The 24,664-nt window shown below is 43.2% G+C and overlaps 1 protein-coding gene across 1 annotated transcript in view; it reads right to left on the bottom strand.

The window, feature by feature from the left end:
- ADCY9 (adenylate cyclase 9) overlaps positions 1-24,664 on the bottom strand; it is a 186,073-nt gene that overhangs the window by 158,853 nt on the left and 2,556 nt on the right. The window lies entirely within an intron of this gene.

The following is a 24,664-nucleotide window of genomic DNA, read 5'->3' as shown; positions in this document are numbered from 1 at the left end:
TCATTGGTTCCAGTGGTAGCATATGTTTGAGGCCGAAAGTGCTCATCGCTCAAGGAACCCCCCACAACCTTTGGAGGAACCTGGTGAAGAAACGCTAACCTAGCTTTTGGGCCTTGGGCCCCAATTTGCCATTGAGTCCCATGATTTATGGTTACATAAATAGTTATTTGCTAAGAAAACAATCAAACGATAGTGAAGGTACATATAATTCCTGCTAGTCAGAATTTTTGTGACGTATATGGATCTTCCAACAACCAAGGAGAGCCTCTTTGTAAGCAGGTGCTTATGGGGTGCCCTTGAAAGTATTAATGTGGCGTATTAATTACAATGTGTAGTTATGAAGATGGTTCAGGCTGCCCAGGTTGAGGGGTTAACCGTGTCTTAGACCTTTCCCAAGTTTTTTGGGATCCTGTGGAACCACAAATAGAAGAGGAGGTCGGCAGGCACCCATATGGAACTGGAGGGGAAGGTCTGCTGAGCGATGTAGTTCTCACAGGAGCACATGCCCCCTGCTAATAGGTCACCCACTGGGGAACTTTACCTGGAGCCAGGACACTACTATACATGGACTTAAAGGATTCTTACCTTGAGCAAGGTGTGAACTGGGTAACTTGCACTAAGTAGTTAGAAATGGACTTCTGGTCTATGATTGTTGTGCTGCTGGACTGCATTCTTTGCCAATCAGTAACTTTTGTATTAGCTGTTCAATGCCTGGTCTGAAGTTGCTACAAAGGGGTGCATGAAGGTATATAGTATATCCAAAAGAACAGAACCTGTTAAGTACACATGGGGGTGAAGAAGGACTAGAGGGCCACCACAAAGGGTTAACCCAATGTAGCAGTTAGCGGGAAGTGGTACAATTGCTATGAGTAATCAGGACTGGTAGGAACGTGACAGCAGCCAGACAGTGGGAAAGATAGTGATGGGTCCCCTGGTTAAGGAGGGGGTCAGTATTCTGACTCCCTCCCTAGAAGTGACTACATTTGGAGCAGCTGGGACTGAATCCGTTGCATGAGGACCCCATGGACCTAGCCACAGGTATGGGAGAGTTGAAGGTGCTAATTAGAAGTCCACGTATTAGACCCCTACTCTGTCACTGGGAGTGAGGTGACAGGAAAGCTGGACTGGTGGAGCAGAACACAGGCTCAGCGGTGTCCTCCTCAAAATACTACATTTTGAAAGACAAGGTGTGCAGTATCATGGGATAGAATGTCTCACAGTATGGAGCCTCCAGTTTAATGCACTTCTGCGTAAGGTGAATGTCTCACTTCTACGGACTGCTGCCTTAATGTTGAGTTCACATGACCGCAGTCCCATCTGGTCCTGGGGGCATTACTGAGCACGTTCACAGGAGTCTCCTCACGAGTTGGCCCTGTCCGCACCTTGAACAACCTCTTTTATATAAAACTGCTTGAGACTTATGTTTAGTAGATAACTAAATAAGACTGATTATATCCGCAGTTTGCTGAAAGCTTTTGAAACCTAAATTATGGTCATTTCAAAGTAAGATCCCAGCAAGAGCAGGCCATGGGCGATCACAGGACCACATCACATGATGGAAAACCTAGCCATTGCCCTTTAAAGGTGTCACACCTGGGTGATCAGTCAGCACTGCATAGCTGGAGAGGACAGAGGTCAGGATTTGTACATCTGCCCACAAAACATTTTATTTTCCCCTAACACTGGGATATCACAAAACACAATGTGTGGGAGGCTGGCACGCAATCCTTGTTTTTTTTCTTCCACAGACATCAAGAGGGATGATCTGAAGAGTAAATGTTTACTACTACACATGTGGCTGAACTATCACATCTGTTGCACAAGTGAGCTGTTACCCATGGAAACCAATTGGCCTTCTTCTTCAACTGCCTAGTAATAGTAACTAGAAAAGCTACAATTTCTGGGGAAATTGTGTGAAGTGTTCTTGCCTCCACCAGTAGTCTACAACTCACACTCTAGCTTTTGTCACTCTGCTGCCTGCTCACACACCTGGGTTCCCATGGCAACTCACTCTACAGCAAGGGCAGAGAAGAGCGGTTAAAAACAAACTGCTCCAACTTGCTCACTTCACTGGCGGTTGCCATTTTCAAACGGTTGTAGTTTAAAAATGGTAAATCCTACACCGAAGAGCTTTATATTGTGAGAATCACAAGACCCAGACCTACATTTTGATGCATAGTATGTCTCTGAAATATTAACAATGAAGGCACAGTTGCAGTTTAGATATTCCTTCAAATTTGAGGTGGCTAGAGTGGAGTTTCAATGAATGTCAATGGGCGGCGTGAGTTGCAAACAAATGGTGATATTGTGAAAACTATCAGGACTATGGCTTAGCCGTAGACATTTTTAGTGGCAGCAGGGATAGCTGAATGTGTTGATATATGATTTGTGTAGGTGGTCTTGAAAATGAGGGAGTGATGGCAGTTTAGAAATCATGTCCTGATTTTTCAGCTCACACTCTAGCTTTTGTCAGCTCCCACTCTAGTTTTGAACATTCCGCCACTCATTCCTATGGGACAAATTTCACCACAAAAACGCAGATATTTCGTGAACCATTCAGCGAAACGTTCCACAAAGTAATAGCACACCAATCAGGAACAATCCGCACGTTTCGGTATATTACTGTCTATGTAGTGTAAAAACTGTGGGAGGAGTTAGGGTGCTAAATAATAATATATATGTGAGATAACAGTAAGTGGTCTTGCCATGCAAGAACACTTAAATATGCCATGTGACTGGGTGCCTCCTGGAAGCATTGGAAGATGGACAGGGTACATTTTTTTTTTTAACTGTTTACTGGCTATTTCAAGCCATTTGTATTGGGAAGGGGATGGTGGAGGTTATAAGTAAATCCGGCCATAGACGAATCGAAATTCAGCAGGAACCGGACGAATTTCAATACATGTATGGGCAGGCTGGTTTTGCTGAAGTTGATCAATTAGTCGACTTCAGTACAACCAGCCTGTAGGGTTTTTTTTTTGATATAGCAGACGAATGGGAACCCCCCTCTGTCAGAATACAAAAGCTCCACAGGAGAGATTCCCCCACAGGGGCGGACTGACCATTTGGAAACTTGGGCACTGCCCGAGGGCCCGGGGTCAGTAGGAGGCCCCATGAGATGCCCCTGGAACCTTTTTCATAGGCTTTTTTGAGTTTGGGCAAGAAGACAGGGGCCCCATGATCCCCTATTGCCCGGGGGCCCCATGAGTTGTCAGTCCGCCCCTGTTCCCCCATCAACACTGAGTGTGTTGTTGGAGGAAACTAGCAAGGTTCTTTCCTTCAACCCACGGTTGCGGGAAAGAAAATTGCTTCATGTATGGCCTGTTGTAAGCAGGCCTTCTGTTTGCATTGAAGGTATGTTTTAATAACAGCTTCGGGACCATGTTACACTGGCAATCTTGTCTCCGGTGACAACGTGCAAACATCATTATCATTGCAAGTTGAGAAACCTTTAACTATAATGTGGCTCCTTCGTTGGCTGAACAAGCATGATGTTGCTCAATCACTGGTCCATCACTAGCAGGCAAAACACTGCAGAGTTAAGCTGGCCATAGATAGATCAAAAGTCAGTTCAGCAGGGACCAGTTGACTTTCAATCCATTTATGGTCGTTTCCAAATGACAGAAGTCAGTCAAACAGGACTGTTGGAATGTTTTCATTTGATCAGTGGTTGCAGCCAACTGTCTGACGTGTTGATTAGTGTATTCTAACAACAGAGGAGTCCCCACTGACAAAATACAATAGCACAGTGTAGCAATTGTGCACACAGAGATGGAGGTGGTCATCCATCTTGCTAGGGATCCTCCATCTTGTATCACTCTACCTCCAATCCCCCCTCCCTCTCTGTAAGTGACACGTGGTCCCTGTATGCTGGGTTCAGAAGTGCTCAGGCAATCAGGCACAGCGGAACAGCTTCATGGTTATAAATCCCAAATTAGCTGGTACCCAGGTGTTTGTTAGCTTCTCAATCTGAGATAATCGTAAAGCCATAAACCAGTCCTTCACTGGGCTTCAAAGACATTCCAGCTAGCCGTAAAACAGACCTCACATTTAAAACCCACTTTTCCATATAATTTTATATCTGGAGATGGGAAATAATTACCAGGAAACCAAGCATATATTCGGATAGCTCAGTTTAATGCGAGTCGTCTGATATCTTACACCCCTAGCTGAAGTCTACAGGAGAGCAGAAAGCCATATAGTTCTAGCTGGAATAGTAAAAAATGGCATGTTTGATATCTAGACGTTCAGCAGATGATTCTGCATATTAATCTACCCGTGGATAGAATGTTACATATACCTAGGGAAGGTTATTGCCCATGGTATAACTTGCGAGGGATTTGGTCATAGCCTGAGATCCCCGCCTACAACACCCCTCCCCAAATGAGGCGATTGGTTCTCTGCTGTAAGGAGACACCCTGCTGAGTTCCTAGTAAAAGGCTGTTTGGTTTGGAGAAAGAAGTTGAAGAAATCTCCCTTTTAACATCAGAACTAACTTGGGAGACGGTACCCTTTTGCTCTGAAACTTGATCTGCTTAACCCAGGACTTTTGGCAAGTACTCTACCTCTCTAAACTTCTTTCTGTTATCTCTTTGCTGTGTTATTGCTCTCTGTATTTATATATATATATATTGGCTACATCTTTTTCTGTAAATACATTTATTGCACCATTTTGACCTTTTTAGTAATAAATCTTATTTTCTGAAAAGTGTTGAACTGTTTCTAAAGCTCTTGTGTGTTTTAAACCTCTGCCTGTGGTGACAGTGGTATACAGACAATTATTCAAACATCATAGTGTTATTGCTAATATTGGCGAGTTTCCTCCTTTTCTCTACAAAAAGGCGGTGGTGGCAGTGTGAAGGGTTAATTGCATAATTAACCTGACCCAGTAACAATCGCTTTCAGGTGGCAGGTACATAGATTGTGGTCCGTTAGCTGGAAAATCTTTGTGCGGGTGCAGCTGAGCGTGGCATTGTTATGCACTTGACAGCGCGGTTTTAGACTGGCTAGGCCTTCGGTCATGAGTTGGTGAGAAGGGCTGGGGGTCTGACGCCACGATCGTCACACACAGAGGGCAGGATTCCTCCATCCACCTCACTAGTGTGGATGGGGAAATCCGTTCTTTTTTTTTTCAATCAGCTCTCAATCACCTATGGCCAGCCTTAAAGCCAGCATGGAAACATCACTGATTAGGGAAGATGTCAGTTACACCTCTGTGAATCGCCATGGAAACACGGCTTTCAGATGTCAAAAGTAGCTCTCCCACAACCTAACCTCCTAGGGTTACCAAGGTAACAAGCATTAGGATGCATCGGAGAAGATGAGGTCGAATGTTGCCCAACACTCTCATATTTGTTTTGGATTGGCTTGGACAGGTTAGCAGAATATACCAACCACTGTGTAGTTTTGCATGGAATAGAATTTGTATTGCTGTCTGTGTCCCCACTGGGGAGATTATCTTTTTCTATTTGTCCTTGTGACCATTGTCATTGAGACTTACAGTAGCACTACATTATTATTATTATTAAAATTATTATTATTATTATTATTCAGGATTTATATATTATTATTATACAGGATTTATATATTATTATTATTATTATACAGGATTTATATATTATTATTATTATACAGGATTTATATATTATTATTATACAGGATTTATATATTATTATTATTATTATACAGGATTTATATAGCGCCAACAGTTTGCTCAGCACTTTACAATATAACGGGAGACAATACAGCAACAATACAGTTCAATACAGGTATCAGGGGCATCTCATGGGGCCCCCTACTGACCCCGGGCCCTCGGGCAGTGCCCGAGTTTCCAAATGGTCAGTCCGCCCCTGCACAGAACCCTACTAGGGAAAAGAGACACCCAACAACCGGATAGCGGGGCAGTGAAATTAGGACAGACTGAGCAGAAGAAAGGCAAATCTTTGATTGAAAGACAAGGAGCAACTAATGAAAGCCTGTGAATTGCTTGTTCCAGTGACAACTAGTTCCAGAGAGGGGTTCCCCTTGCTTTGGAGAGATCTCCTTTTATATCCTGTTGTGTCTCCAGATTGGAAATGAAGAAAACTCTCCAATGGGACACAGACAGGTGCTTCAACAATTCCCTTCTATGGGCTCATGTACACTGCAGCTGATATGTTTAGGAGCTTTTCTGCGTTTTTTGCAGCAGCCCCTGAACTCACCCTAATGTTTTCCTATGTGTCCATGTACACATCTTCGTTTACAGTAATTTACAGGCATTTGAGTTTACAGTTGTTTTTTTGAACGCAGAAAACTTGCTTTCAGCAGTCGATTTTATCAGCGTTTCAAACACAAAACGCTTGTAACCGCAGCTAAACGCGGCAAATCGAGTTTATAAGCATTTGCATCTTAAATTTTTTTTTTTAACTCTTCCATTTCCCGATGCTGTCCAGAGCCTTTTTTCATCATGGAAAATGCATGCAAAGTGTTTTCAAGGTACTCAGATGGACAAAACACTGAACACAGGATGTTCCTACCAAGCTTGTCACACATTGTAATGACCAATTCACACCTCAGACCTCTCCCACCCTTGGAAACAAAAGATATGTTAAGACCCCCTGCCAGGTGACCTTAATGACTCCCTCCACCAGACACCTTTCCCGCCCTTGGAAATATAAGAAATGTTAATGAGCCACTCACACCTAGCTAATGTCAGCACGTACTGCTGTCTCTGCTTCTACTCTCTGTATTTCTCTGAAACAGTCTGAAATAGTTAATAATTTACCACTTTTCAGTGCATTCTGGGCATTTGGGAGGTTCTCCTGTGCTTATCTTTAAAAAACGCTTCTAAATGCAAACGCACATAAATGCGTTATGCAAACGCAGCTAAACAGATGTTTTTAACCTGCGTTTTCCAGCAGTCAGTTTCCATCGTTCAGAAGTGTCCCGTGTACATGGGGGCTTAATCCAAGACCTAAAGTGATTAGTGGTGGGCTTTTGCCATAATGCTCACTGCATGCTTACATACTATGATGAACTTACAAGTGTGTTCTTCTCCAGCGCTGTGCTATGCAGGCTTTGTCCCTCGCTCCGTCCATGACCACCACCATGTCCCAGGCATGCTCTTCATCCATCGTCCTGCCATTGACTATGTAACTTTGGTGCATGTGTGCACAGGAGTTCCATCTACCCTGGCACCTGGAACATTCTTGGCATCTGCAATAAGCCAAGGGTGTACAATTCACAGAGCGTGCACCCTACATTATACCCAGAACATAAAAATCTGCTACAAGAAATACGAGGACGTTTTTTTGGCAGAAGAGACTTTGCCTGCATCTTCTGCCAAAAATCTCTACCTCCTAGCAATTATTTATTTTTAGAGTTGAATGCTACTTTAAAGAAATGTTGGAAGTTTTCCCTACTGTAGCCAAGGCTCCCCTTTAAATGTGAAGTTTAAAGTTCATTCACATTGAGCTGAACATTTTTCAGGCGTTTTTTTCAAGCGTTTTTTTCAGCAGATTTGCAAATATTATAGGCTTTTTTAAGGCGTTTTTTCATTTAGACATTTTTGCTGTGGCCAATAGAAATAGCTGCAGTTTTAGCTGAAAACGCATGTAAAAAACACATTAAAAAAACGCTCTCTCACTGTTCAGGCGTTTTCCATTCAAGTCTATGGGGACAAAATGCTGAAATCTGCCTGAAAAGTAGGGCAAGTACTTTTTTCAGCGACAGGCATTTTACTACAGGCGACAGAACGTTCAAGTGTGAATAGGGGCCATTGGAAATAATGGGAACTTATTTGTTGAGCGTTTTTGAGCATCGAACGTCAAGCTGAAAAACGATCAAGCTTGAACGGGGTCTAAATTCTATTCAAGTACATATTCTTAACTCAAAACAGTCCCTTCTATTGACTTCAGCCTCCTCCAAAACTCCAAATTACTTTTTTTTTTTGCTGTGGTCCGACTTCGTGTTAGAGGGTGGCTATGTTCACTCTCCACGGTCCCACTGTATGAAAAACCATAGCTACCCTTTCTTGTTCGCTCCCAACATGGACTAAGTAAGGATTTGTAGTTTACATAGAGCAGTGCACATGATTGTAACTAACATGCACAGTGGCTAAATGATTAGCACTTCTGCCTGGCAGTATTAGGGTCATTTGTTCAAATCCCAGCTATGGCACCACCTGCCTGGAGTCTGCATGTTCTCCCTGTGCCTGTGTGGGTTTCCTCCAGGTACTCCAGTTTCCTCCCACACTCCAAAGACATGCTGCTAGGTTAATTGGATCCTGTCTAAATTGTCCCTAGTATGTGTATGTATGAATGTAAGTTAGGGACCTTAGATTGTACACCCCTTGAGGGTTAGGGACTGATGTGATGTACAATATATATGTAAAGTGCTGCGTAAATTGACGGCGCTATATAAGTACCTGAAATAAGTAATAACATACAGCTCATTTCAAACAAATGGAAGTGAAGGGGGAAGAGGGATAGGTTCAAGAACTCATGGAGGATGTTGCAAGGAGGCAGGATAACACAGTAGGAAACAATTTAATGAAATACAGATTACAGAGCCGTTAGGTAGTGGATGTCTATGGATTGTTTTTGGAGAAAAAGGATTTATTCATTATTTTATTTATTTCAGGTACTTATATTTTGCCGTCAATTTACATAGCACTTTACATATATATTGTACATTCACATCAGTCCCTAACCCTCAAGGGGCGTACAATCTAAGGTCCCTAACTCACATTCATACATACACATACTAGGGCCAATTTAGACAGGAGCCAATCAGGGACGGACTGACAACTCATGGAGCCCCCAGGCAATAGGGGATCATGGGGCCCCTGTGTCCTTGCCCACACTCAAGCTACACCCAAAAAAGCCTATGAAAGGTACCAGGGGCATCTCATGGGGCCCCCTACTGACCCCAGGCCCTCGGGCAGTGCCCGAGTTCCCAAATGGTCAGTCTGCCCCTGGATCCAATTAACCTACCAGCATATCGTTGGGTATCATTTAGCATCACTTTGAGGCTACTTTCACACTGATGTGCCACAAAAACGTATAGGTGTTTTACCGCGCTTTTGCCATGCTTTCTGAATGTTTTTTAAAGGACACATGACTTAAAAACTGCACCAAAAACGCTTCTCAAAGGCATTTTTGAGGACCTTTTCAAGCGTTTTTCAGGCGTTTTCCATTGATTTCAATGGGAAGAGGCATGTTGGAGCTTTTATTTAACCACTTACTGACCGCCCTATAGCAGAAATACTGCTACAGGGTGGCCCGGGTTTGCAAAATCACGTATATATACGTGTTTTTGCATTTCCGGGTAGAGAAAAATAGCGGCTGAGGCTGTCAATCACCGGATTCTGGCCAGTGATTACTCGCTGGCGCCCAGTGATTTCCGAGGATCTCCGACTGTTTTGTTTACTAACAGTTCTCCTCCCTGTCAGCTTCCCTGTCAGCTTGGGCACACTGCTTTGGATGGCTGTGCACAGCACAGCCATCCAAAGCAGTGTGCTTACAGTGAAGCACACAGACACAGCCCCATAGTAAAATACTCCCAGCACACAGTTAATCCTTTGATCGCCCCTCATGTTAACCCCTTCCTGCCCAGTGCCATTAGTACAGTGTCAGTGCTTTTTTTAGCACTGATCACTGTATTGGTGTCACTGGGGATGTCAGTGACACCAAGTCAGTTCCCCCCCAGTGTCAGAATGCCGCTGCAGTCCTACTATTAGTCGCTGATCGCCGCCATTACTAGTCAAAATAAAAACTAAAACAAAAAAATCCCAGTATATATACCGCCATTTGTAAATGATATAACTTTCACATAAACAAATTAATTTACACATATTGGGATTTTTCTTTAGATGTTTTGCCTAAATTTATAACAGAATTTGATTTTTTTAATTTTGTTTAATAGCAAAAAGTCAAAAATATTGTTTTTTTTTCTCAAACTTGTTGGTCTTTTTTTTTTATAGCGCAAAAAATAAAAAACGCAGGGCAATCAAATACCAAATAATTGAAAGAAACCTCAATTTGTGGGGAAAAAAGAATGCAAATTTTGTTTGGGTGCAGCATTGAATGACTGCGCAACTGTCAGTTAAAATAACGCAGCGCCGTAATGCAAAAAATGGCCTGGTCGGGAAGGGGGGTAAATCCTCAGGAGGGCAAATGGTTAACTGAACAAACATGCTCCAAAGATGCTAGGAGTTTTTATACCGCAACAGAAGCCAGTGTGAAATCATACATAGACATACATAGGGAAGCATTTTTCTTGAGCTTTTTTAACGCAAAAGCGCTTCAAAAACTCCTCAGCTCTTCAAAAACTCCTCCAAAGCAGCCTAATACAGGTGACTTCTTAGTTATTCCCTTAGACAACATGATTGCTGGTATGCGTTGCTGAGCTCTCACAGTGTAACAAAGTCTGTGTGTGACTTGTTTAGTACATAGCACACCAAAATAGACTGAAATCCTGGTCACTGGAATACCCAAGCACAATGTGTCATCTCTCTTGGGTCTCGTTGACACCAGCCTGCACGCTAAAACGCACACAGGCTAACACATGTTCCTGGATGTACATCCCACAATGCACAGGGTCCTAAACACCCGTACCACCCGATCAGGGGCGGACTGACCATTTGGAAACTCAGGCACTGCCCGAGGGCCCGGGGTCAGTAGGGGGCCCCATGAGATGCCCCTGGTACCTTTTTCATAGACTTTTTTGAGTTTGGGCAAGGACACAGGGGCCCCATGATCCCCTATTGCCCGGGGGCCCCATGAGTTGTCAGTCCGCCCCTGCACCCGATCCTGTGTTCAGCCCCGGTTAGCCGCAGTTGCCATAGACTTTTGCAAGTTTCCGGCAGCGGGGACGCTGGATGCTGCACCCGTCCCTCCCAGGTGTACTAAAACGCATTGCTTCTATAGAGCCCTGTCTGCAAGGGACCTTGGTGAACGGAGAGAATCTGCTTTAATGACACCAAGCTGTTTCCATTTTATGACTCCAATGTATTTATAAGCTCACTTTAGGATTGTGTAACGTGGCCTGCTTTCACCCGCGGAAGCTCGTTAACTGCCCCGTGTTGGGCAAACACGCCAAACTTGTCCTAAAATCACTTGTAATCTGTAGCGCTGCTTTCCATCTGTTTTCTAAACAAGGGCGCCAATTATGTAAATATCTTCCATGTTTCGATAACGCTTTACAAATACAGACAAACATGAACGAGGTGAAAGGGCGAGCAAGATGGCCACTGAACTTACATTCGATTCCAAGTTTGCGCTGAAACTTGTCCAATGATATCACAATATGAGTTTTTGCTGTGATTGTACATGTCAACCAGGGGCGTTCTGAGGTGCAGACCGCACCGGGTGACACCGACCCCACGGGGTGACACCAGACCCGCTCCACAAAAAGGTAAGTTGTAAAGCAAGCCGACGATTCCTCCAATCCATCCTGCGGGGATCGTCGGCTTTCTTTACAACTTACCTTTTCGTGGAGCGGGTCTGGTGTCACCCCGTATAGGTTGCATGCTGACTATCCCAGCAGAATGGATGGGATCTGCGAATTGGGGAGCATAATGAATTGGACTCCAATGGATGGGATCTGCGGAGTGAGCATAATGGATCGGAGTCCGATCCATTATGCTCAATCCACAGATCTGATCCATTCTGCGGGGATCGTCCGAGGGGGTGTCACCAAGTGTTATCGCACCGGGTGACACCAACCCTAGGGACGCCCCCGATGTCAACCCATATTAAATGACATATAGCTCGCTAAAGAAATGTGTATCATCAAATCTGTTGGCACTGATCCCCTGCAGCCAGTTTGCAGATACCTCCCTTCTACATGCATACATGCCAGCAATGGCTATATGTTATTTCTCAGGGCGGATTGCATGATTATTATTATTATTATTATACAGTATTTATAAAGCCCCAATGGTTCGCTCAGCGCTGTACATTACAAAGGGGGACAGAACATGTGACAGAACAATACCAATACAATGCAAAACATGAGGGGATCGAGGGCCCTGCTCTTTCGAGCTTACAATCTAGGAGCATGCCTTTGTAATATATGTAATAAAATGCCCGTTATTATTCTGCATCCCCTGTGACAAGGTTACAATCCTGGAATACAAGTGGGAGACAGGGACACCCTATATACCCTGATTGCACCCTATAAAAGCAAGGCCCCAAACAAGGATTTTCATGGCAGGATCATCAGGTAATTTGCAGCTTTAAAACAGGATGATTATTGTAATTATATTAGCATGGTAACCCCTTAATGCTGGCAGTATATAATATACACTATATTGCCAAAAGTATTGGGATACCCCCCCAGATCAATGGATTCACGTGTTCCAATCACCTCCATGGCCACAGGTGTACAAAATCAAGCACCTAGTCATGCAGACTGCTTCTACAAACATTGGTGAAAGAATGGGTCGCTCTCGGGAGCTCAGTGACTCCAAGCGTGGTCCCGTGATAGGTTGTCACCTGTGCAATAAGTCCATCCGTGACATTTCCTTACTACTAAATATTCCACGCTCAACTGTTAGTGGTATTATAACAAAGTGGAAGCAACTGGGAACAACAGCAACTCAGCCACAAGTGGTAGGCCACGGAAAATGACAGAGCGGGGTCAGCGCATGCTGAAGCACAAAGTGCAAAGAAGTCGCCAACTGTCTGCAGAGTCAATAGCTAAAGACCTCCAAACTTTGTGTGGCCTTCAAATTAGCACAACAACAGTGCATAGAGAGCTTCATGTAATGGGTTTCCATGGCCGAGCAGCTGCATCCAAGCCTTACATCACCAAGTGCAATGCAAAGCATCAGATGCCGTGGTGCAAAACACACCACCACTGGACTCTAGAGCAGTGGAGACGTGTTCTCTGGAGTGACCAATCACCCTTCTCTGTCTGGCAATCCGGTGGACATGTCTGAGTTTGGCAGTTGCCTAGAGAACGGTACTTGCCTGACTGCATTGTGCCAAGTGTAAAGTTTGGTGGAGGGAGGATTATGGTGTGGGGTTGTTTTTCAGGGATTGGGCTTGGCCCCTTAGTTCCAGTGAAGGGAACTCTTAAGGCGTCAGCATACCAAGACATTTTGGACAATTTCATGCTCCCAACTTTGTGGGATCAGTTTGGGGATGGCCCCTTCCTGTTCCAACATGACTGCGCACCAGTGCACAAAGCAAGGTCCAAAAAGACATGGGGGAGCGAGTTTGGGGTGGAGGAACTTGACTGGCCTGCACAGAATCCTGACTTCAACCCGACTGAACACCTTTGGGATGAATCAAAGACTGCGAGCCAGGCCTTCTCGTTTGACATCAGTGGCTGACCTCACAATTGCGCTTCTGGAAGAATGGTCAAACCTTCCCATGGACACATGCCTAAACCTTGTGGAAAGCCTTCCCAGAAGAGTTGAAGCTGCAAAGGGCGGGCCAATCCAATACTGAACCCTACGGACTAAGACTGGGATGCCATTAAAGTTCATGTGTGTGTAAAGGCAGGTGTCCCAATACTTTTGGCAATATAGTATATATATGTGTGTGTTCACTTACTGCTCCTTGCACAGTGACCACGCTGTCATGAACAGCTCTCAGCCACTGTTTACAATCCCATGATCACTGTGACAGCCAACTGAGGTTAGGACCTTATGCATTCAGGGATGAATGTCCGGAACATAGAATACTTGTGTTCCAGGCATTCATTCCTGAACACATAAGGCCTTAAAAGCAAGTAGCACTCAGCTCCATCCAGTACTTGTGCCCCTAAAAAGCCAGGATTGGGGGCAGAGGGCTAGATTCCCTGTGTGCTAGGGGAATTATAGACTCCCTGTAGTCTTTTGGGACACGTGACAAGTCCCAGAAAACTACAGGACCATTCATGAAGCCCAGCACTACCGCATGTGCAGTGGGTACCCGGCTGTAAAGCCACAAGCAGTCACAGCCGGGTGCCCACACTGAAGATGCCGGCCTCCTGGAATACAGGACGGCCGGTGAAACGGACTGCGGGGGACACACCGCGGGACCGAGGGGCAGGTAAGTGGCTGTTTTTTAAAAGTCAGCAGCTACAGTTTTTGTAGCTGCTGACTTTTATTTTTTGACAGCGTGAGTGGAACTCCGCTTTAGGTGAGCCCTGATGAAGAGCATACCGTGAGCCCCTGAAACGCGTTGATTGTGAGTGTTTCTAAAGAACCATTAAAACATATAGGATTCTTTACCCTTTTGGCATGACATTCCTCAAGTATTTTTTTTGCTTTGAGTGACTTTCTTGGTACCCACTGGAGGGGATCCTTGTTTAATGCCAACAGCCTAGCTGGAGCCAGTGAGCTCAACGAATGAGTTATTACTCCGAAAGAGTGAAAATTTGAAGTCCCAGTGCCTCTTAGATATGCTTTTTGGGAAAGTGAAATGTGATTTCTATGGTCTCATGCACCTTGGTCTGTACAATGTAAAATTTGGACGTATTTTCCTACCCAGGAGCCACAGGTGCTGCGCACAGCCGGCGATAGGAATCAATGGCTGTACATAGGTATATGGTCGCACTACATATAGTAAGACCCCAGAATTTCTGCATCCAGGGACATAAATATTTAGGCTAGGTTTAAGCAAGTACCTCGCACCCACATACATACATCGATTCCTATACACGGCTGTATGCAGCACCTGTGACTCCGGGGTAAGGGAACACCCCCGAATTGTACGCCCCAAGCGCCTGTGTGCACTAGGGCTAGGGGTTACACGATTTAGCACATCATGGCTGCCCTTTACACGGGTTTACTGAAGGAGCTCGGAAACACCCCATTAATCATGTGCTAATACTATACATAGCTGACCTCCTAACACACAAACCAATATTTTCAACCAGCACTTTGGAAAAGGAAGAGAAAAACTGTGTAACGCCCCGGGGGAAAATCTGGACTGCTGCAGCGACGGCAGAGTATTACAAAGTTCTGTCGCCAAATCCCAACCAATCAGAGTCCAGTTCAGCCTCTCAGAAGGAAAGACTGAATGTGATTGCCCACTGTTAGGAATGCCGTACCGTCTACATAACTGGTGCTTACGATCGTTCACACTCATTACAGTGTTGGACGCACTTTCCTACACGAAAAAAAAAAGTAAAAAACATTTACCCACGTTATGTCATGCTTTTGCATATTAATATAACGTCTGTGGTATAACCACAAGTAAATGGATACCGACTTTGGAGAACACAGGAAATACGTGTATACTTAGTGGATGGGATACGCAGGACCTAAGTGGCCTTTAATGGCAGCAGTTTAACTATTCGTACACCGGCTCCAGAGAGACTTCCATAGAACCATTCTGCATTGGCTGTCTGTAGACAGATGTGTGATGTTCACTGTGTATATGAACGACATATAGAAATTCACCTGTAGTACAATAGTGCACTTTAATAGGCACATTTTTATATGATGTTCATTATTTGCCATCCTATTTAGTCTTATTATATTTACATGAAAGTGTTACTAAACCCCGGAACCCTGCATTCACTATATCTGGTCTGCCAGAACCCTGCATTCACTATATCCGGTCTCCCCGGACCCTACATTCACTATATCCGGTCTCCCAGGACCCTGCATTCACTATATCTGGTCTGCCAGAACCCTGCATTCACTATATCCGGTCTCCCTGGACCCTACATTCACTATATCTGGTCTGCCAGAACCCTGCATTCACTATATCCGGTCTCCCCGGACCCTACATTCACTATATCCGGTCTCCCAGGACCCTGCATTCACTATATCTGGTCTGCCAGAACCCTGCATTCACTATATCCGGTCTCCCCGGACCCTACATTCACTATATCCGGTCTCCCAGGACCCTGCATTCACTATATCTGGTCTCCCCGGACTCTGCATTCACTATATCCGGTCTCCCCGGACCCTGCATTCACTATATCTGGTCTCCCCGGACCCTGCATTCACTATATCCGGTCTCCCAGGACCCTGCATTCACTATATCCGGTCTCCCCGCACCCTGCATTCACTATATCTGGTCTCCCCGGGTCCTGCATTCATTATATCTGGTCTCCCCGGACCCTGCATTCACTATATCTGGTCTCCCAGGACCCTGCATTCACTATATCTGGTGTCCCCGGACCCTGCATTCACTATATCTGGTGTCCCCGGACCCTGCATTCACTATATCCACTCTCCCCGGACCCTGCGTTCACTATATCTGGTCTCCCTGGACCCTGCATTCACTACAGCCGGTCTCCCAGGACCCTGCATCCACTATATCCGGTCTCCCCGGACCCTGCATTCACTATATCTGGTCTTCCCAGACCATGCATTCACTATATCTGATCTCCCCGGACCCTGCCTTCACTATATCTGGTCTCCCCGCATCCTGCATTCACTATATCCGGTCTCCCCAGACCCTGTATTCACTATATCTGGTCTCCCAGGACCCAATATTCACTATATCCGCTCTCCCAGGACCCTGCATTCACTATATCTGGTCTCCCAGGACCCTGCATTCACTATATCCGGTCTCCCCAGACTCTGCATTCACTATATCTGGTCTCCCCGGACCCTGCATTCACTATATCTGGTCTCCCAGGACCCTGCATTCACTATATCTGGTCTTCCCGGACCCTGCATTCACTATATCTGGTCTCCCCGGACCCTGCATTCACTATATCTGGTCTCCCCGGACCCTGCATTCACTATATCTGGTCTCCCCGGACCCTGCATTCACTATATCCGGTCTCCCCGGACCCTGCATTCACTATATCCGATCTCCCCGGAACCTGCATTCACTATATCTGGTCTCCCCGGACCCTGAATTCACTATATCCGATCTCCCCGGACCCTGCATTCACTATATCTGGTCTCCCCGGTCCCTGAATTCACTATATCCGGTCTCCCCGGACCCTGCATTCACTATATCCGGTCTCCCCGGACCCTGCATTCACTATATCTGGTCTCCCCGGACCCTGCATTCACTATATCCGGTCTCCTCGGACCCTGCATTCACTATATCTGGTCTCCTCGGACCCTGCATTCACTATATCTGGTCTCCTCGGACCCTGCATTCACTATATCTAATCTCCCACAGTACACACAACACAGAAATGCAGTTATTTTAGTAAATATAAACTGCTAAATAACTTTTCTCATCAGCAGTCTTGTGGCTTCTATCATTTGCCACTGGTTAATCTTGGAGGAGTTTTAATTCTCCTCTGACAGTCCTTTGAAGCTGTATGACCCCTTATCCTCTGTCTGGACAAAGCTGATTGGCCCTGTACCGATCACATGCACTCTCCCAAAAAAACTCTAGCAATAGACACCAAACTGAGCATGTGCAGACTTGCCACTGCTGCTCTGTACTATGGTAGATGGATTGGGGACAGTAGAAGAAGGGGAGGATCAGAGGAGACAGGATCAAACAGCCTTTTTACACAATACAGAGTATTAACCCCTTAGGTTCCACAGTGAGTATAACAAGCATGCTTTACTGCATACACAGACTGATTGTACTGTTGTGGGTTTAGTAACACTTTAATATAGCACTGTGCATCATGCACATGGTTTCAGTTCTATGTGTTTTACATGCACTGCAGCTCTAGATATCAGGTTAATGCATTATTCATTTTTACCAATATTTTTACTGCGTATGTGAGTGCATAGGTGTGTCCAATGGTGGCCATACATGCTTCAATTTTACCATCCAATTGATCGTTGTAACTTCATTTCTGATCGATTTAGACTAGACTTTGATCATTTTCTGTCCTGGCTGGTTGACTCATTTTGATCCAATCTGATCTATCGTTTTGCATTTTTATTAAGCACTGAGATGATTTGTTCATAATTACGATCATGAATCAATCGATCAGATTATAAGATTACATGGTGGAAACAGAAATGCAGCTGATAAGTTACAATCGTTAGTTCCGATCGTGTCTTAAAGTGGTTGTGAACCTCGGACATGAATTATGAACAAAGCATATCCCGCTATAGTGTGTACTTTTTTCAATTAGGATCAGGGGCGGACTGACCATTCGAGCACTCGGGCATTGCCCGAGGGCCCGGGGTCAGTAGGGGGCCCCATGAGATGCCCCTGGTACCTTTCACAGGCTTTTTTGGGTGTGGTTTGAGTGTGGGCGAGGACACAGGGGCCCCATGATCCCCTACTGCTCGGGGGCCTCATGAGTTGTCAGTCCGCCCCTGATTAGGATCACTAAGTTTCATTTCTGTCTGCTGCCTCTTTCCTCTGCTATCGACATGAATCACTTCTAACAAGTTTTCCTGACATCAAGAAAAAAAATGGTGGACACAGGCTATGATTGACAGCCTCAGCTCTGTTCCTGTGAGCTGTGTGGAGGGGGTGTGTCTCTTCCCTCCAATCAGCTCACAGAACTATGCTTACTGAGCTCTGCAGAGTGTAATTTCAGATCCCCGCCCCCTGTTTTCTCAACTCTCAGACCAGCTTTGTTACTTTAGCACTTTGAATGGATATAGAGAAGAGAATACTGCAGATAAACAGGTACAACTTATGCAGGAGGATTTGTTTCATCTCTGTGTATCGCCTGAGGCCGGTCACTTCAGTGGGTATATGTAAGGGTTTACAACTACTGTAACTATCAATCGAAATCCAGTTTATGGTGCGTAGCACAGCGATTGATATGGTTGTCCGCTATAGATTTTTAGATTCCTATCAGAAGAAATGAAACGGAAAAGAAATCGATCATTTAATGACGTGTGTGAGGAATTAAAGCCGTATTAAACCTAAAACAAAAAATGTCATATTTTGCAGCTTACCCATCATTAGACGTGGTGGCTGCATTCCTTTTCTTTCTTTTTTAGGCTTTTCTGCCTTTATATTCATCTGGTGATCTGGCCAGTGACAAACCTCCTATATAAGAGTGCCCCCACTCTGGATGAAGGAGCACAGGGGGACTTCTTTGGACAGCAGCATTATCGGTTTGGAGGGAGAGGAGTGTTAAATATATTAGCAGATTTAAACATACTAACACGCTGAAGACAAACACCAGCTAACACTTTATAATCAGTTGCTGTTTTTGCCTTTTGGGTTTTATATATATAAATTAAAGCTGATCATTGTAAGCACCTCCGTCAATGTTAAATGCTTTGTCCTGGGGCGAGCTGACAACTCATGGACTCCCCAGGCAATAGGGGATCATGGGGCCCGTGTGTCCTTACCCGAACTCAAAAAAGCCTATGAAAAAGGTACAAGGGGCATCTCATGGGGCCCCCTACTGACCCCGGGCCCTCGGGCAGTGCCCGAGTTTCCAAATGGTCAGTCCGCCCCTGGCTTTGTCTCATCTCTGTAAGCTGATACATTCTGCTGGGGAGCATGTTCTGTTGAAAAAACAGCAGACTTACTGGCTGAATCACCAGATGAAAATCGAAGCAAAAAAGCCTAAAAAAGAACTTTAGTGCAGCCATCACCTCTAAGAAAGGTTAAGCTGCAAGATAAGAAATGTTTGCTTTTCTGTTTAATCCTGCTTTAAGCGCTCTCAAAATAATACTTTTTGTAGAGAGCGATAAGCCCTCGTTCACACCTGAGTGTTTGTTCCCTGCGTAGCGCTCAACTATACGAATCTCACCTGAGAGCCCAATCACTTGTAGTTCAACACTCTTTTTTCAGGCAGAATCTAGTGATTTTTGGCTTCATAGACTTTAATAGTGAAAAATAGGCAAATTTGCACCACAAAAGCCTCAAAATCACCTGAATGTGCTACGCTCAAGTGTGAAAGGGGGCTAAGAAACACAGGCCTGTATATTCTTTTCTTAGTTGAAATCAACAGCCTCTTAGGGTCCTTTCACATGGGCATTCTGTTTTTTTCCATCAGTTCAGTTATGTTTTTTCAAAGAAATAGATCAGTTTACATCCATTTTTCATCAGTTTACATCCGTTTTTTTTCATCAGGTTTCATCTGTTTTTCATCAGTTTACATCCGTTTTTCATCAGTTTACATCCGTTTTTTTCATCAGTTTTCATCTGTTTTTCATCAGTTTACATCAGTTTTTTTCATCTGTTTTACATCTGTTTTATTCATCAGTTTTCATCTGTTTTTCATCAGTTTACATCTATTTTTTTTAATCAGTTTACATCTGTTTTCTTCATCAATTTTCTATCTGTTTTACATCTGTTTTTTATCAGTTTACATCCGTTTTTTTATCAGTTTACTTTTTTTTTCATCAGTTTACACCTGTTTTTTTCATCTGTTTTACATCCATTTTATATCTGTTTTTCATCAGTTTACATCCATTTTTCAGCAGTTTACATCTGTTTTTCATCAGTTTACAACCATTTTTCATCAGTTTACATGCTTTTTTTCATCAGTTTACATCTGTTTTTTTCATCAGTTTTCCATCCGTTTTTCATCAGTTCACATCCCTTTTTCATCAGTTTATATCTGTTTTCTTCATCAGTTTACATCCATTTTTTTCATCTGTTTTACATCTTTTTTTTTACATCAGTTTACATCCATTTTCATCAGTTTACATCTGTTTTTCATCTGTTTACATCCGCTTTTTTTCATCAGTTTACATCTGTTTTTCATCAGTTTACATCCGTGTTTTTTTTTCATCAGTTTACATCCGTTTTTTTCATCAGTTTACTTCTGTTTTTTATCAGTTTACATCCGTTTTTTTCATCTGTTTTACATCCATTTTACATCTGTTTTTCATCAGTTTACATCCCTTTTTCATCAGTTTACATCTGTTTTTTTCATCAGTTTACATCAGTTTTTTTTCATCAGTTTTCCATCCGGTTTACATCCGTTTTTCATCAGTTTACATCTGTTTTCTTCATCAGTTTACATCTGTTTTCTTCATCAGTTTACATCCGTTTTTTTCATCTGTTTTACATCTGTTTACATCTTTTTTTTTACATCAGTTTACATCCGTTTTACATCTGTTTGCATTTTTTTTTTATATCAGTTTACATCCATTTTCATCAGTTTACATCCAATTTTCATCAGTTTACATCCGTTTTTCATCAGTTTACATCTGTTTTTCATCAGTTTACATCTGTTTTTCATCAGTTTACATCCGTTTCTTTCATCAGTTTACATCTGTTTTTCATCAGTTTACATCCGCTTTTTTCATCAGTTTGCATCTGTTTTATATCTGTTTACATTTGTTTTTCATCAGTTTACATCTGTTTTTTTTCATCAGTTTACATCTGTTTTTTTCATCAGTTTTCCATCAGTTTACATCCATTTTTTTTATCAGTTTACATCCGTTTTTCATCAGTTTACATCAGCTTTTTTTCATCATTTTACATTTCTTTTCGTCTGTTCCGTTTTTAAAAGAAAAAAAAACAGGATTTTCTTCCGTTCAAAAAAATGGATGTTAATGGATACGGACATTAACAGAAGTAAACGAATGATAATCTGTTTACATCCGCTAGTCCATAGAAATACATGGGTGTCCGTTTTTCAGCCGCAAACGGACAGATGAAAAAAATGGACATATGGAACGCCCGTGTGAAAGAGGCCTTACCTTGTTGATGTTGTCGCTCCCTGCACTGGGAACATTCTGTAGTATCTATGTAGGAGCTTCCTATGGACATGTGAGTGCTACAATGGACTCTTAAGTGTGCAGAAAAAGTGTGACAACCCTGAAGCTGAGTTGAGTAAGAGTTGTCACCCTTATGAAGGAAGTGCCTGTAGATACACCTTGCTAGTAGGATCACTAGCTCTAATTTAAATGAAAACATGAAATACTAAAAAAAAGATTAGAGCTCACATCGATCTCTGTGGAATGTTGCATGAACAGGATAAGACGGACATGCACCATTTGTATGCGGTGCTTTATCGTGCGCTACAGTTCCGGTGCATTGCCCGCTATTGTGCTAGTGTGCTGGAGTGTTGCATTTGTGACTTGCTTTGCAGTTAAAGTGCAGTAAAGTTAGTTTTAGCCCTGGCTCACGCTTTTGCGACTTCTGGTGCGACTTGCTGCAACCTGTGACACAGACCATCGCAAGACAAGTTAAATACATTCATTTCAATGAGTGATGTCATAATTGCTGTGACTCAAGTCGAAGCAACCAAAAAAATCATTCTTGCACTACTTTTCTGCATCTTTGGTGCCACATGAGTGCCATAGACTGCAATGCTAAACGGTAAAGGTTAGTTGTAGCTTTGCAACCTCAGCTGTGACTTCAGAGGGGTTTTTTTAAGCCAAAATGCATTGAAGTCTCAAGCAAGTCACAATTCCAAGTTGCACTGGAAGTCGCTCAACACCGGGTCGCAGCAGTGCGAACCGAGCCTTACCGCAACACATAGATATGAATGGGCCCTTAACGTTTGTGACATTACCAGAACATATTTAGTTGTACAGGTGAACCTCAGTTTACGAACGCCTCGGTTAATGTAATTTTCAGTTTACGAATGAAAATCCATTGAAAATAATACCTCGGTTTACGAGTTTTTTCGCAAAACGAACAGATTAATTGGTTTTCAATGTATTTACAAATTTTTTTTTAATCATGTCCCTGTACAGTACTATGCCTTTAAAGTGCACCTTATAAAGACTTTTGAACAGATAAGACTTTTTTCTGATTTTCTGACCTCCGGGAACGGATTAATTGGTTTTCAAAACATTTACAATTTTTTTTTAATTATGTCCCTGTACAGTATTTATGCCTTTAAAGTGCACTTTATAAAGAGTTTTGAACAGATAAGACTTTTTTCTGATTTTCTGACTTCCGGGAACAGATTCATTGGTTTTCAATACATTTACGATTTTTTTTTAATCATGTCCCTGTACAGTATTTATGCCTTTAAAGTGCACTTTATAAAGAGTTTTGAACAGATAAGACTTTTTTTTACTTTTTTCTGACCTCCGGAACGGATTAATTGGTTTTCAATACATTTACGATTTTTTTTTTAATCATGTCCCTGTACAGTATTTATGCCTTTAAAGTGCACTTGATAAAGAGTTTTGAACAGATAAAAGACTTTGTTTTTACTTTTTTCTGACCTCTGGAATGGATTAATTGGTTTTCAATGCATTCCTATGGGAAACCACGCTTTGGTTTACGAATCTTTCGCAATACGAAAAGTCCCGCAGAACGCATTAAATTTTTATCCGAGGTACATCTGTATTGGGATTTAGATACATTTTCATAAGAGACTACAGTACATCGACCGCAGGAGCCCCACTCTCCACTTTGATTTTACAAGTTGAATTAAAAAATGGTGCCCATAGTGTGATTGGTTGATGACTGCAGATCAATCCGGCATGAGAAACTATTCTTATACTGGAATCAGAGCTCTACTACCAACAGCTTTTCCTGCCACATACAAATTCTGTTTTTAAAAGCAGTAACTATATATTGTCCCTGCAAAAAAGACTGAATTGCTTCAATAGTCCTCCATTCTTTTAGCCTAGCTTTGCACCTATGCGGTAATGTGTGTTTTATCATGCTTTGCCGCAATTCATGGTGCATTGCTTTCAGGGCCATTCATTGAGATTGATGCCCCAACACCAATGGACAGTAGGTGCCAATGGACCACACTGCAGTGAACCATAACCAGGGGTGGACTTACAACTCATGGGGCCCCCGGGCAATAGGGGATCATGGGGCCCCTATGTCCTCGCCCACACTCACAAAAAGCCTATAAAAGGTACCAGGGGCATTTCATGGGGCCCCCTACTGACCCCGGGCCCTCGGGCAGTGCCCGAATGCTCGAATGGTCAGTCCGCCCCTGACCATAACACTCAACATGAAATAAAAACGGTTCAAATCCAGTTTTCCTTCCGCTCCCGGGTGTTACGTGCATACCGTAACACCCCAAAACCAAATATATGAAGACACCCCCCCTTCCCTACGGTATGGGAAACATTTTTTTATACGTTTTTTAAAATAACCTATCAGTAGGTACATATCATTTATTAAGCTTCTAAACCAATGATGGCTTATAAACTGGCACCATTTTTTGGGGTTCCAAACAATCGAAGGAAAATAATGGGGATTTCCCAACAAAGGAAGAAGAAATTTCATGCTTTTTCTGATACTATCTAGTGGTCATTAACTGCAGATTATCAAGGACAGGACAAGGCAGTACTGATCTCTAAATATCATCCTAGGATCCTTGGCAATCAGAATGGGTCAGACAGTGCTGGGCCCTTTATCACGTCCTATCAGGACAGGTCAGACATTGCTGGTCCCTGTCTAATGTCCAGGAATCTTTGTTTTACCAAAGCAGGTTGGCTGTCAGGACAGGACTGGGTAGTGCCAGTGATCGTTGGCAGCAGATTATTACAACAGGCAGTTTTGGATACATATCTAATTATTAACATCATTAAGACTTCCTGATGCCAGATTATGACTGAAACCCTCAGAAGCTTCCATGTTCAAAGGGAACTTTTATCTGCATTAAGTAATATCACAATTCTGGAATAGGGAAAGAAGTGTGCCTGAGAACAGAACTGTGAAATAATCCCTGATAATTTAATTATCGTTGTAGTGCTTTAGCTTCCATAATTGAAAGTCACATGACATTGTGTCAGTTTTTGTTTGAACATCACATCGCAGAAAATACTGTTAGTGCAAAAGACAGTTTAATCCTCTATTCTTGGTTCAATACAGAGGATGCGGTAAGCATGGAACAGTTATATGTACAGCCATTCTTCCTGGCTACAAGGCCTTAGATCCAACATTCCAAAAAACAGGTTCTT

The sequence above is a fragment of the Staurois parvus genome, unplaced genomic scaffold, assembly GCF_062004578.1.
Source record: "Staurois parvus isolate SC_StPar_1 unplaced genomic scaffold, SC_StPar_1.0 ptg000018l, whole genome shotgun sequence".
NCBI classification, from domain to species: domain Eukaryota; kingdom Metazoa; phylum Chordata; class Amphibia; order Anura; family Ranidae; genus Staurois; species Staurois parvus.
Note: the sequence above shows the minus strand (reverse complement) of the source record. Positions and strands in the feature narration are given on the sequence as shown.